This window comes from Bombina bombina, chromosome 2 (assembly GCF_027579735.1).
Source record: "Bombina bombina isolate aBomBom1 chromosome 2, aBomBom1.pri, whole genome shotgun sequence".
Lineage (NCBI taxonomy): Eukaryota > Metazoa > Chordata > Amphibia > Anura > Bombinatoridae > Bombina > Bombina bombina.
Genome location: NC_069500.1, coordinates 1253274004 through 1253290015, shown reverse-complemented (window position 1 = coordinate 1253290015; position 16012 = coordinate 1253274004). Strand labels below are relative to the sequence as shown.

Sequence of the window (16012 nt, the reverse complement as noted above, 5' to 3'; positions counted from 1 at the left end):
CTGCTACATACCTCTTTGCAGATTAATCTGCCCGCTGTCCCCTGATCTGAAGTTTACCTCTCCTCAGATGGCCGAGAAACAGCAATATGATCTTAACTACTCCGGCTAAAATCATAGTAAAAACTCTGGTAGATTCTTCTTCAAACTCTGCCAGAGAGGTAATAACACACTCCGGTGCTATTATAAAATAATAAACTTTTGATTGAAGATATAAAACTAAGTATAATCACCATAGTCCTCTCACACATCCTATCTAGTCGTTGGGTGCAAGAGAATGACTGGGAGTGACGTAGGGGGGAGGAGCTATATGCAGCTCTGCTGGGTGAATCCTCTTGCACTTCCTGTTGGGGAGGAGTAATATCCCAGAAGTAATGATGACCCGTGGACTGATCACACTTTACAGAAGAAAACAGACATAGCCTTCTTTATGGATTCAGAAACAAAATCTCTTATGTTATCAGGAACATTCTGCACCTTAGATGTTGAAGGAACTGCAACAGGCAATGGTACTTTACTAAAGGAAATATTATCTGCATTAACAAGTTTGTCATGACAATCAATACAAACAACAGCTGGAGGAATAGCTACCAAAAGTTTACAGCAGATACACTTAGCTTTGGTAGATCCAGCACTAGACAGCGATTTTCCAGTAGTATCTTCTGACTCAGATGCAACGTGAGACATCTTGCAATATGTAAGAGAAAAAACAACATATAAAGCAAAATTGATCAAATTCCTTAAATGACAGTTTCAGGAATGGGAAAAAATGCCAAAGAACAAGCTTCTAGCAACCAGAAGCAATGAAAAATGAGACTTAAATAATGTGGAGACAAAAGTGACGCCCATATTTTTTAGCGCCAAAATGCTTTTGGCGCCAAAAATGACGCCACATCCGGAACGCCGACATTTTTGGCGCAAAATAACGTCAAAAAATGACGCAACTTCCGGCGACACGTATGACGCCGGAAACGGAAAAGAATTTTTGCGCCAAAAAAGTCCGCGCCAAGAATGACGCAATAAAAACAGAATTTATGTTTACCTGATAAATTTCTTTCTCCAACGGTGTGTCCGGTCCACGGCGTCATCCTTACTTGTGGGATATTCTCTTCCCCAACAGGAAATGGCAAAGAGCCCAGCAAAGCTGGTCACATGATCCCTCCTAGGCTCCGCCTACCCCAGTCATTCGACCGACGTTAAGGAGGAATATTTGCATAGGAGAAACCATATGGTACCGTGGTGACTGTAGTTAAAGAAAATAAAATATCAGACCTGATTAAAAAACCAGGGCGGGCCGTGGACCGGACACACCGTTGGAGAAAGAAATTTATCAGGTAAACATAAATTCTGTTTTCTCCAACATAGGTGTGTCCGGTCCACGGCGTCATCCTTACTTGTGGGAACCAATACCAAAGCTTTAGGACACGGATGAAGGGAGGGAGCAAATCAGGTCACCTAAATGGAAGGCACCACGGCTTGCAAAACCTTTCTCCCAAAAATAGCCTCAGAAGAAGCAAAAGTATCAAACTTGTAAAATTTGGTAAAAGTGTGCAGTGAAGACCAAGTCGCTGCCCTACATATCTGATCCACAGAAGCCTCGTTCTTGAAGGCCCAAGTGGAAGCCACAGCCCTAGTGGAATGAGCTGTGATTCTTTCGGGAGGCTGCCGTCCGGCAGTCTCGTAAGCCAATCTGATGATGCTTTTAATCCAAAAAGAGAGAGAGGTAGAAGTTGCTTTTTGACCTCTCCTTTTACCTGAATAAACAACAAACAAGGAAGATGTTTGTCTAAAATCCTTTGTAGCATCTAAATAGAATTTTAGAGCGCGAACAACATCCAAATTGTGCAACAAACGTTCCTTCATTGAAACTGGTTTCGGACACAGAGAAGGTACGATAATCTCCTGGTTAATGTTTTTGTTAGAAACAACTTTAGGAAGAAAACCAGGTTTAGTACGTAAAACCACCTTATCTGCATGGAACACCAGATAAGGAGGAGAACACTGCAGAGCAGATAATTCTGAGACTCTTCTAGCAGAAGAAATCGCAACTAAAAACAAAACTTTCCAAGATAATAACTTAATATCAACGGAATGCAAGGGTTCAAACGGAACCCCCTGAAGAACTGAAAGAACTAAATTGAGACTCCAAGGAGGAGTCAAAGGTTTGTAAACAGGCTTGATTCTAACCAGAGCCTGAACAAAGGCTTGAACATCTGGCACAGCTGCCAGCTTTTTGTGAAGCAATACCGACAAGGCAGAAATCTGTCCCTTCAGGGAACTTGCAGATAATCCTTTTTCCAATCCTTCTTGAAGAAAGGATAGAATCCTAGGAATCTTAACCTTGTCCCAAGGGAATCCTTTAGATTCACACCAACAGATATATTTTTTCCAAATTTTGTGGTAAATCTTTCTAGTCACAGGCTTTCTGGCCTGAACAAGAGTATCGATAACAGAATCTGAGAATCCTCGCTTCGATAAAATCAAGCGTTCAATCTCCAAGCAGTCAGCTGGAGTGAAACCAGATTCGGATGTTCGAACGGAACCTGAACAAGAAGGTCTCGTCTCAAAGGTAGCTTCCAAGGTGGAGCCGATGACATATTCACCAGATCTGCATACCAAGTCCTGCGTGGCCACGCAGGAGCTATCAAGATCACCGACGCCCTCTCCTGCTTGATCCTGGCTATCAGCCTGGGGATGAGAGGAAATGGCGGAAACACATAAGCTAGTTTGAAGGTCCAAGGTGCTACTAGTGCATCCACTAGAGCCGCCTTGGGATCCCTGGATCTGGCCCCGTAGCAAGGAACTTTGAAGTTCTGACGAGAGGCCATCAGATCCATGTCTGGAATGCCCCACAGGTGAGTGACTTGGGCAAAGATTTCCGGATGGAGTTCCCACTCCCCCGGATGCAATGTCTGCCGACTCAGAAAATCCGCTTCCCAATTTTCCACTCCTGGGATGTGGATAGCAGACAGGTGGCAGGAGTGAGACTCCGCCCAAAGAATAATTTTGGTTACTTCTTCCATCGCTAGGGAACTCCTTGTTCCCCCCTGATGGTTGATGTACGCAACAGTTGTCATGTTGTCTGATTGAAACCGTATGAACTTGGTCCTCGCAAGCTGAGGCCAGGCCTTGAGAGCATTGAATATCGCTCTCAGTTCCAGAATATTTATCGGTAGAAGAGATTCTTCCCGAGACCAAAGACCCTGAGCTTTCAGGGATCCCCAGACCGCGCCCCAGCCTATCAGACTGGCGTCGGTCGTGACAATGACCCACTCTGGTCTGTGGAACGTCATCCCTTGAGACAGATTGTCCAGGGACAGCCACCAACGGAGTGAGTCTCTGGTCCTCTGATTTACTTGTATCTTCGGAGACAAGTCTGTATAGTCCCCATTCCACTGACTGAGCATGCACAGTTGTAATGGTCTTAGATGAATGCGCGCAAAAGGAACTATGTCCATCGCCGCCACCATCAACCCGATCACTTCCATGCACTGAGCTATGGAAGGAAGAGGAACGGAATGAAGTATCCGACAAGAGTCCAGAAGCTTTGTTTTTCTGGCCTCTGTTAGAAAGATCCTCATTTCTAAGGAGTCTATAATTGTTCCCAAGAAGGGAACCCTTGTTGACGGGGATAGAGAACTCTTTTCCACGTTCACTTTCCAGCCGTGAGATCTGAGAAAGGCCAGGACAATGTCCGTGTGAGCCTTTGCTTGAGGAAGGGACGACGCTTGAATCAGAATGTCGTCCAGGTAAGGTACCACTGCAATGCCCCTTGGTCTTAGCACCGCTAGAAGGGACCCTAGTACCTTTGTGAAAATCCTTGGAGCAGTGGCTAATCCGAAAGGAAGCGCCACGAACTGGTAATGTTTGTCCAGGAATGCGAACCTTAGGAACCGATGATGTTCCTTGTGGATAGGAATATGTAGATACGCATCCTTTAAATCCACCGTGGTCATGAATTGACCCTCCTGGATGGAAGGGAGAATAGTTCGAATGGTTTCCATCTTGAAGGATGGAACCTTGAGAAACTTGTTTAAGATCTTGAGATCTAAGATTGGTCTGAACACACTTTATTACTGCAATTGCGAAAAAACATGAAGGAATTGTACAAAATTCACCAAATTTTCACCACAGTGTCTTAAAGCCTTAAAAGTATTGCACACCAAATTTGGAAGCTTTAACCCTTAAAATAACGGAACCGGAGCCGTTTTAACACTTTAACCCCTTTACAGTCCCTGGTATCTGCTTTGCTGAGACCCAACCAAACCCAAAGGGGAATACGATACCAAATGACGCCTTCAGAAAGACTTTTGTAAGTATCAGAGCTCCTCTCACATGCGACTGCATGCCATGCCTCTCAAAAACAAGTGCGCCACACCGGCGCGAAAATGAGGCTCTGCTTATGCTTTGGGAAAGCCCCAGAGAAATAAGGTGTCTCATACAGTGCCTGCCGACATTATAATATCATCTAATATAAAAATACCCAAATAAAATGATTCCTCAAGGCTAAATAGGTTTTAATACAGAATCGATTTAGCCCATAAAAGTCTACAATCATAATAAGCCCTTGTGAAGCCCTTATTTAACATCGTAATAAACATGGCTTACCGGATCCCATAGGGAAAAATGACAGCTTCCAGCATTACATCGTCTTGTTAGAATGTGTCATACCTCAAGCAGCAAGAGACTGCACACTGTTCCCCCAACTGAAGTTAATTGCTCTCAACAGTCCTGTGTGGAACAGCCATGGATTTTAGTTACGGTGCTAAAATCATTTTCCTCATACAAACAGAAATCTTCATCTCTTTTCTGTTTCTGAGTAAATAGTACATACCAGCACTATTTTAAAATAACAAACTCTTGATTGAATAATAAAAACTACAGTTAAACACTAAAAAACTCTAAGCCATCTCCGTGGAGATGTTGCCTGTACAACGGCAAAGAGAATGACTGGGGTAGGCGGAGCCTAGGAGGGATCATGTGACCAGCTTTGCTGGGCTCTTTGCCATTTCCTGTTGGGGAAGAGAATATCCCACAAGTAAGGATGACGCCGTGGACCGGACACACCTATGTTGGAGAAATGAAGCATTTTCAGCCCCCGCGAGCCTAACAGCCCACAGGGGAAAAAAGTCAATTTTTTTGAAGGTAAGAAAAAATGATTAAATCAAATGCATTATCCCAAATATGAAACCGACTGTCTGAAAAATAAGGAAAGTTGAACATTCTGAGTCAAGGCAAATAAATGTTTGAATACATATATTTAGAACTTTATAAACAAAGTGCCCAACCATAGCTTAGAGTGTCACAGAAAATAAGATTTACTTACCCCAGGACACTCATCTACATGTTTGTAGAAAGCCAAACCAGTACTGAAACGAGAATCAGCAGAGGTAATGGTATATATAAGAGTATATCGTCGATCTGAAAAGGGAGTTAAGAGATGAATCTCTACGACCGATAACAGAGAACCTATGAAATAGACCCCGTAGAAGGAGATCACTGCATTCAAATAGGCAATACTCTCCTCACATCCCTCTGACATTCACTGCACGCTGAGAGGAAAACCGGGCTCCAACTTGCTGCGGAGCGCATATCAACGTAGAATCTAGCACAAACTTACTTCACCACCTCCATCGGAGGCAAAGTTTGTAAAAACTGAATTGTGGGTGTGGTGAGGGGTGTATTTATAGGCATTTTGAGGTTTGGGAAACTTTGCCCCTCCTGGTAGGAATGTATATCCCATACGTCACTAGCTCATGGACTCTTGCTAATTACATGAAAGAAATAATGACCATTCAAAATCTTTGTTTAAGCCTTCAGGTATCATTGTGTTTAATTTGTTTATCCAAAACATCTCCCTTCTTTTAAGCATCTGGTCCCTGTCACCTCCCCTCCTGGGTCTGTCAACTTGTTCAATGACTTGAAACCTAAGTTGACTGATGTTGTGACCCATGGAGAGGAAGTGACAGGAAACAGGAGCCTCCATATTTTTGTTTCTAATGTTAGATTTGTGTTCAGTGATTCTTGTTCTTACTTCCCTACTTGTTTCTCCTATATAAATCCTGGCACACGGACATTTGATGAGATATATAGCATATGTGCTTCTACATGTTAGATGTTTCTTTATAGGGTATTTGGTTCCCTTAATGGGATGAAAAAAATCTTTCCCTTTTATTATTGAACTACAGTGACTGCAATGAAGGCAGGGATAACAACCTCTGTTATCAGATCCCCTTTTAAACTGGCCATAAGGAACATTCAATTTCCAGGGGTGATAGTGAAAGCTCTTAAAGTCAAGATAGCTATTACAATCTACTGCCTTAAAGAAGGTGGTGCTAGTCACTTTACCCTCAGTAAAGCAGAGATTAAGATCTAGGTACACTATTGATTGTCTCTCGATGGCACTAGTAAACACCAAGCCTCTATTGTTAGTGTTTAAATGTTCAACAAGATTCAGCGGTGGAGGGTTCACCCCTCCAGATGAAGATGAGGTCATCTATATATCTGCCATAGTATACCAGGTTCGCCCCGTATGCTGAATCATAGATGTAACATTGTTCAAAAGAACCCATGAACAGGTTCGCATAACATTCAAACAAAGGGCACTGCCATGGGTACCAGGTTCGCCCCGAGTTATGCGAACCTGATCATGGGTTCTTTTGAACAATGTTACATATATGATTCAGCATACGGGGCGAACCTGGTATACTATGGCAGATATATAGATGACCTCATCTTCATCTGGAGGGGTGAACCCTCCACCGCTGAATCTTTTGTTGAACATTTAAACACTAACAATAGAGGCTTGGTGTTTACTAGTGCCATCGAGAGACAATCAATAGTGTACCTAGATCTTAATCTCTGCTTTACTGAGGGTAAAGTGACTAGCACCACCTTCTTTAAGGCAGTAGATTGTAATAGCTATCTTGACTTTAAGAGCTGTCACTATCACCCCTGGAAATTGAATGTTCCTTATGGCCAGTTTAAAAGGGTACGCCGAAACTATAGTTCTATGGCCGACTACGAATCTCAAAGTCTCATTTTAAAGGAACGCTTTAGGGAGAAACATTACCCTAACTCTATTATCGAAAATGGCTTTTTGAGAGCCAAAAATGATAATAGGGAGATATATTTCACTGGGCCTAATGCATGAATGGAACCTACAAATAACAGCACCTTTTACAAAGATCCGCTGTTCATCACTCAATTTAACTCTAATCATAATTTAATTAGAGACATTGTCACACGTCATTGGCAAATTTTACTTAAAGACCCTATTCTGAAAAGAACTTTGGATGACAAACCTAGAATAGTTTATAGAAGGGCGCCGACCCTTAAAACAATGCTGGCTCCGAGCAAGATTGTCAAACATAGACAGTCATATTCTGGTACTAACAACAATAATCTGCAACATGGGTCATTTAAATGTAGACGAGCCCGTTGCAAGAAGTGCACTTTCATTGGTGATCGGCAGAAAACCTTCAGGTCTAGTATCACTCACAAATCTTACACCATCATTGGTCATGCATCCTGTGCTTCCACATATGTAGTTTACCTACTAACTTGTGTCTGTGGGGCTCAATACGTAGGGCGTACCTGTAGATACCTTAGTACCAGATGGTCTGAACACTATCGGAATATGAAGAAGAACTACAGACTCCATAGTGTATCCAGACATTGTAATGATGAACATAGGGGAGACCTTAACTGTTATTCCGTAAATCCCATAGAATTCATCCCCAAATCCCATCTTTACAATCGGTTTTTCAGGCTCAGACAGAGGGAGACCTATTGGATCCATCTGCTGAAAAGCATGCATCCAGACGGTCTCAATTTATGTGTTGATTTGGCGGCCTTCTCTTAAAAGTCTGATCTTCTAGTCCCTCTGCCTGAGCTTGCTGTAAGTTATACATTATTTATTTTCCGTCCCTATTGGAGTAGACGTTTATAGTTTCTGACCAACTACATATAAATACTTCAACCATTAGGAACGAAACTTCTGTTAGTCATCCGAATCCTGATTCACATAGGATTACACACTGATATTTACCTGTCAGAATATATGGTCCCTTTAAAATATGTGCAGGCTATCACACCATCAACATGTCTATGGATACCAATTTATTTTTACTCATGCCGTATGGCTGAGAAATTATTGTGATTATCATTAGCTCACAGCTTGTTTAGCAGCACTGTCTCTGCACGTCTTATGGATTATATTACATTCTAAACCCTCTCTTGTTACTGTAGAATTTCGATCTGCATACATGAGAAGTACAGACACAATCCTGTTTTGCGTCTGAACCATATGGTTTTAGTCAAAACCTTATGATGTCAGTAATAACCGTTAATTTAAGCACCGCCTGATGTTGTGATCTGAACTACATATGAACTTACGGGACTTTGACATTGTGTTTATCTTGTATGTAATTTAAGACCACATTGTATACATATCACAGTCCGCATTGTTTTTTCCACACTCCTCATCTCTGATTACAGAGCAGGTGCAACTGTCACTATAGATACCAATCACAATTTATGATTGGCCCTATGATGGGTGTGGACAACAGACCGGTCTATGATTGGACGATTATCATGTTTAATAGAGCGGGGTTTTCAAACTCAATATCAGCCTGATGAAACGACCGGAAGGTCGAGAAACGCGTTGCTGTTTCTACTACTTACTATTTACCAGTATTTTAAACAGTTTTTATTATTTTTTAAATAAACTGCTTTTACGATACCCCCGCTCTCTGCCTACCATCATTTGATCTTTTGGTTGGGTCGGTATCCTGCCATTCACACCAAGGACTCTGAGCCAGTAGTCCTCTCACAGACGCTGTGGGCCTCTGACGCTGTGACTTCCCGCTGCTGCGGATTGGACCATTGGAGTGCCGGAGTTATTCTCCCATTGGACCGTCTGGCGGACGACTAAGGTTCCGTCCTGTCTAGTTTGGCATACGTTTATGCCATCTCACTTGTGAGTACCTTGCTATCTGTGTGTGCTGTTCGTTCTATCCTGTACTCACTGTGGTACCACGATACTGTCCCATAAGGCGCCTCTCTGTTTTCTGCTCCTACAGTTTTTTGTCCAGACAGTATGGCTATTTTAAGTTTTTTTGAAAATTATTTTAAAATACTTCCCACCAATTTTTAATACATTTTTTATGCAAACTATTTTTACTTAATTAGCCCTTTTAGGATATGCACATATCTCAACCTGTTTTATGGCACTTTAAGGGGGTTTATCCCAATAATAGGTTGGGTTTCACCACCAGCGGAAAATGCACTATTATGGCGTGACTCACTCCAGGGGGCATTCGGCTATTAATTAACCTCTCAGAATTAAAAAGGCAGCTGATGTACAAAATAAGTCATTTGTCAGTACTGGCTGATCAACCCTTATCCAGACCATCCTGCAAAAAGTGTAGAATTTGAAGAATTCTAAAAGAATTCCAATAGTAATTCTTAGAGAAAGTGAAAGCTTTACAGATATTGTGATAAATGCATAATTTAACAGGCTTTTTGGTTTGAATCAAAAGTATCTATCACTTGATCGGAAAAACCTCTCTAAGAAAAAAAAATAATCAAGTGTTCAATCGCCATGCTGGCAAATTGAGAGATTTGAGGTTTTGATGGAAGAACGGACCTTGACAAAGCATGTCCTTCCAGTGCATGCTAAGGCACTGTGGCTGAGCTCTGTAGCAACCCAAGGGTTGCAGGTTCGATCCCCGGCGAGGTCCACTCAGCCTTTCATCCTTCCAAGGTCGATAAAATGAGCAGCGCCTTGAGACCCTTACGGGTGATTAGCTGCGCTTTACAAGTACCCAATACATACATACAGAGAGGAAGACGCAACCTCTGAACGGAGGATATTTGTAACAGATCTGTTTATCAATTCCTGTGAGGTCCTCCTTCCTGTTTTAACATGGCTATTATCCTGGATAGTAACACAAAAGGAGGAGAGATGTAAATCAGATTAAATTAATCACTAGTGAATCTATTAGAGTTGTTAGTGGATCACAAGATCTCACACAATACTGGGGTAGCTTGTGATTCCAGCGAGAGGCCATGAGATCTATGTCTGGCCTTCCCAAACCATTTTGTTTAAAGACCATTTGCCAGGGTAAAGGTACTGATTACTGAGAAAGTCCACTTCCCAATTGTTCACACCCAAAACCTGAACTGCTGAAATCATGCAATGATGGTGTTCTGTCCAAGTCAGAATGTTGGCTACCACTTTAATTACTTAGGCACTTTGAGTACTGCCTTGTTGAAGAATGTAAGCCACAGTTGTGACAGTGTCTGACTGAAACCTCAGAAAAGACTCCTGTGTAACAAGGGCTAACTCTAGAGAGCCATGAAGATTGCAAAGAGTTGATCAGTAACCATGCCTCCCAAGGAGAGAAACTCCCGGCACTCTCCAGGAACAGCAGACTTAGTCCCACCCCAGCAAGCTGGCATCTGTGGTAATAACTACCCAATTCGGGTGGAAAAATGAGTAGTACCCAAGGATCTTCAACTGATACTTCCCAAGCCTAATGAAAAAGGTTCAGTCTGCCTCCCAAACCAAAAGTCTACATTGAGGGCTGCACCTGCATGCTGATTTGGAGTAAGGGGTAGACTTTATGGTCTGTTTGGACAACAGAGGAAACAATCTTCCACTTGGACATGTCTGACTTTTGATAAACTGAAGAGGAGTATCTTTGCATCCTGGAATTACTAATTGAGTGAAATCACCCAGGGGACTTAAGCCTGCCCTTAGCTTTTATGTCTTGCTGCAGGATAGCTCCTTTATCTCCAGTGACTGTAGCATTAATAGCATCCAGTCCAGGCCCAAACAAGATCATTCCCTAAAATAGGAGAGAAAGATACTATATCAGCAGACCATGACATGAGCCAAAAGGCTCTTCTAGCTAGAACAGTCATAGTAGGACAGCTGCAGCACAAATGAAACTTAGCAGTTTTGACCAACCTCAAGTAATCCTATTTCATCAGGGGAAGCTTCTTGGAAAATAAAGTCAGTGATTTTGTCATGTCAGACTGCAGTATCTGCAGATATGCAGGCTACACTAACAGCTGGACAAAACATTATAGCCTGCCAGCTAAAAGGATCTCCTGAGGAAGACTTCAAGTTCTCAGATCATCAGATTCTTAAAATAGCTACTGTCCTCTGAAGGAATGGTAGTCACCTAGAAAAAATAGCACTGTCCATCTTTGGAATGTCTCATACTTCCAATTTTTCAGTTGGTAAAGATAAAGGTTTTTTAATTTGGTGGAGGGAACATTAGCTTAGAAACCGAATCAAGGAATGGGAAGGTAGATGGCTTTTTTTGCTGCTTTAAAAAACAGCAATCTTATTCGCAGGGTTCTCAACCTCCAAAGCAAGTAAAACTTCCTGCAATAGAGAATGTATGTGCTCCAATTTTAAATTAATAAATACATCTATCTGCTACTTCATCAGCAAGAGGGTCCTGTTTTACTGAATACTGCAGAGTATCAAGAACTTGCTTAAAAATTGGAGCTTGAGGCAATAAATCCTGGCAAGGAGGCAGTCGCCAAGGAGGAGCAGATGACGTTCTCACTAGGTCAGCATACCAAAACCTGCGGGGCCACGCAGGAGCTATCAGAATAGTTAGAATGCCCTCCTGTTTGAGCCGAGTCACTACTCGGAGAAGAAGAAGAATAATAGGAGGGAACAGATAAACTAAGTTGTAGTTCCATGGAACCACAAGCACATCCACTAGCACCGCCTTAAGATCCCTAGTCCTGGCTCCATACCTCAGGGGCTTAGCATGGAAGCGAGAAGCCATTAAATCTATGTCTGGAACACCCCATTGAAAAGTTATTTTCTGAAACATCTCCTCTGAATGTAGAGATTGTCTATTCAACAAGTCTACTTCCCAATGCACTACCCAAGGGATGTGCAAGGCCGAGAGTTGACATTGGTTCGTCTTTGCCCACCGCAGTATGCGAGACACCTCCTGCATTGCCAATGGGCTCCAGGCACCTCCCCGAAGGTTGATATAGGCTACTGTAGTGATGCAATACAAATGGAATTGGATAAGCTAAGAATAAGCCAAATGAGGCAATCTCTAAAATCGCAATTAACTCCAGAATATTGATTGGGGGGGACACTTCCTCTAGGCCCCAAGAACCTTGTACTTTAAGAGAACCACAAGAAGCCACCCAGCCAGACTGACTTGCATCCACAGAGATTATGACTGAGGAAGGACAACGGAAACTAAGTCCTATACGAACTGACGTGGAGGAAAGCAACCAGTTAAGATTCTCTCTCATCTGAGCATACAGATAGAAAATCTGCAACATGTCTAAATGATCCCCATTCCAATGTCGTTATCATGCGATACATCACCTTCATGCATTGTACTACCAACAAATTGACGATAGAAAGAAGCAGGGAATATGCCTTCTGAAGAGTTTCCCTCTGTTGATAAGACCGTTCCTTGAAGAGAAGAGAACTCTTCCAAACCATGCATTCAAAGGCATAGAGAATTGTGTGTGTGTGTGTTTGAGCCACCCACAAAGATGGAGTCTGAACCAACATATCCTCTAGGTAAGAAGCTACTGTAATCCCCTTGAGACTAACAGCCAAAAGAGCTCCCAGTACCTTGGTGAGGACTCGAGAAGCTGCAACCAATCCTACTTGAATTGCCACAAACTGGTAATGCTTATTTAGTACAGCAAATCACAAGAAACAAAAGTAATCCCTATGCATCTAGATGTGAAGGAACAAATTATTTAAAACTATGGTTGACATAGACTGACCTTCCAGTGCTAAGAGAAGAAAGGACTTTAACGATTCCACCTAAAAGACTGGAACTTGTACGGATCTGTTGAAATCCTTCAAACCCTTCAGGAGCCACATAGAGGACAGAGTAAAACCCTTTCACAGTTTAAGGTGGAGGAACTGAGACTACAGCTCCCATATCAATAAGCTCTTCCTCGCAACGAAAAAGAACCGCACTTCTAACAGGATCCTCTGGAACCTTTGATGGTAAGAAGCGATCTTTTGGGGGATGGGACTTAAAACAAATCCTGTAGCCCTGATGGATAATGTCCAGCAACCAGAGGTCCCAATCTGACAGGGACCAATCCTGATACAATGAAAGTCTGCCCCCCACACAACTTGATTCCAGGTCAGAGCCGACCCTCTCACCTAGCAGCCTCAGAACGACCCTTTAAGCTGCCCAGTCGCATAGCACTGACAGGAGACTTTCTGGATGTCCTATGAAATACTGACTGATGCATGTCCACGAACCACTCCTTCGATTTACCTCTTGGGCCCTGACCAAGAGAAACCTCACTGCCACCCTAGAAAGTGGTGATGGGTGCATTCCAGATCTGATCAAGCAAGACCCTGCCCCGGTCAGGCAAGGATAAAAGACCAGACTATGTAGCGTTAGCCTCTGGCTGTGACAAAAGTCACAGAGTTCTTAGCATTGATAAGAACAATATGCAGGATAGCCTCCCTGAGAAAAGCATTAGCTAACCCCAGAAAGCGGACCTGGATCTCTTCTAGGGGAGCCACCTTAATCCTACTCGCCCATCGATTCCCACAAGGACTTTGCTGCATCCAAGAGAGCAGCCATACCCACTGCCGGATGAAGCAAAGCACCAGACTGACTAGACAGCCCCTTAGATATTCCTCCAAACCCCCCTCCTCCAGAGAAGAGGTCTTTGTTCTCAATACATCCCTGTGTTAAGACCTAGAGAATATAGTACTACCTATGGTTGGGACAATGTTCCATGCCTCTATGTGGACATCTGGAACAGGAAACAATTTCTTGAAAGTCTCCAAAGAAACGAGAGCATCCTGGCCCTTCCCTTGCCCTAGAAATACTCTTCACAATAATGAGGAAAACATTTGGGCCCTCGGCCTAGCACCAGACCCCGAATTTGTACTAGGAACTTGTTCTTCCCCAGAAGCCCTAGCCGCCCGTTCCTCCAGAGTAGAAAAGACCGTTTCCAGTAGGGTCCAGAACTGCTGCGCATCAGACCTAGTCATCCTCCCCACAGAGTCTCCTGCTGGAGGGGCAAAAAAAAAAACTAAGTCCCTCTCAAAGCCCACTGTAGGATCCCCTTCAGAAGGCCGCCCAGAACTGTCTGTCGTGGCCTCTGTCACCACACATGGGCTAACAACTAGAGATAAGTATTCCCTCTCCCCCAAGCTAATCCCTGATACTTGGCTATCATTTAACTCATTGACACATTTTTCCATATATGGGCCATAAGGTCGTCGATAAACAGACTTATTCCAGCCGGAGATGAGTGACTCTCTGTACCAAGCCCTGGAGTAGCCGTAGTACTGAGAAGTCCTAGAAGGGCCTACTGTAGGGGATGTACATGGACCCTTGACTGCAGTCTAACCGCCTGGGCCTCCTGAGCATGATTTCAGTACGTGAGGCAGGAAGAGCAGAGTTGTGTCATTGGGGTCAAAGGCACTAATTTACAGAGTAAAAATCAATTATTGTTAATGGAACCCACTGAAGAAGGTTCCACCAGACTCCCCGTGGAGTCGTCCTTTGCAATCGAATTAGATATTGTGAACAGCATAGTGGGATAACTGGTCCCAACACACACAACTGCCCCTTGAAAGCGCAGTTTAGGGCATCTTACTCCCTCCTAAGCAACCTAGTGAAGTTGATACTGCTCTTCCACAGGACTATTGTGCAGTGGATCTGGAGCGGAAATGGACCAAAAACGCTGCCTACGGCGGGGAGCAATGTCTTGGCCCACCACTACAGCCAGTATCAAAACGAAACCTGCAGTCTGAAGTAACCCATAGGCCGCAAGCAGCGACCTATATAACATAACAGGGATGACCAGGTAACCAGCAACGAGTGCTGTCACAAAGAATTATAAAGTTCATATAAGGACAAATGCTTGTTAGAATCCTGCATACCAATATGCCAAAGCACATCTCAGGCCTCCCGGTACTCAGGTTAACCAGTGGCAAGCTGCGCGGCTGTCCAAAGGAGGTTAAGAAAGTGCACAGTAAACACAAAGCAGGGTCAAGACTTACCCCTCCTCTTTATTAGACAACATGCCATGAAAGAGGGGACAACTTACATAAGAGTCTGTAATTTAGTGTGAAATACACAGCGTTATCAGACAGGGATAAGTTAGACTGGAAAGAGGCATGAGAAACCCAGCGTCAACCAGTATTATATACACCAATACTCTTGAGATTTATATGGCTATATTATAACTGGCTCTCCTGAGCCAATCCATGATATACTTAATTTCTTTGTTAAAGAGCACTTCTCTCTGCCAACCTCCATGATACAAGGCAAAGAACTACTGGAGGGAAGGGGAAGGAGGAGGGATATTTATAGTCTTGTTTGGGATGTCTTAGCCTCCTCCTGGTGGCCAGGAATAGTATTTCCATAGGTTATGAATGTCCTTGTGGACTCTCACTGCCAATAGGAAATCTGATCCATAGAGGTCTCGTTCTTAAAAGCCCAGGAGGAAGCAACAGCCCTAGTGGAATGAGCCATAATCCTCTCAGGAGGCTGTTGTCCCGCTGTCTCATTAGCTAAGCAGAGAATACTCCTCATCCACAAGGACAACAAAGTCGTAGTAGCCCTTTGGCCCCGTGCGCTTGCCAGCATAGAGAACGAACAAAGACGTGGATTGCCTGAAGTCCTTCATAGCTTGAAGATAGAATTTTAAAGCAGAAACCACGTCCAGATTATGAAGTAAACACTCTTTAGGTGAAGGAGGATTAGGACAAAAAGAAGCAACAACAATCTCCTGATTGATGTTGCGATCTGAAACCACCTTGGGTAGAATACCTAACTTAGTACGTAAAACAGCCTTAGCATGAAACACAAGGTAAGGGGGGTCACATTGCAACGCAGAAATCTCAGACTCTGCGAGCTGAGGCAATAGCCAACAAAAACAAAACCTTCCATGACAAAAGCTTAAAAGTGCCATACAACAGGTTGAGATATGTGCATATCCTAAAGGGTTAATTAAGTAAAAATAGTTT

General features: G+C 43.2%; 1 protein-coding gene across 1 annotated transcript in view; it reads right to left on the bottom strand.

The window, feature by feature from the left end:
* Positions 1–16012, bottom strand: part of RELL1 (RELT like 1) — a 336137-nt gene that overhangs the window by 83483 nt on the left and 236642 nt on the right. The window lies entirely within an intron of this gene.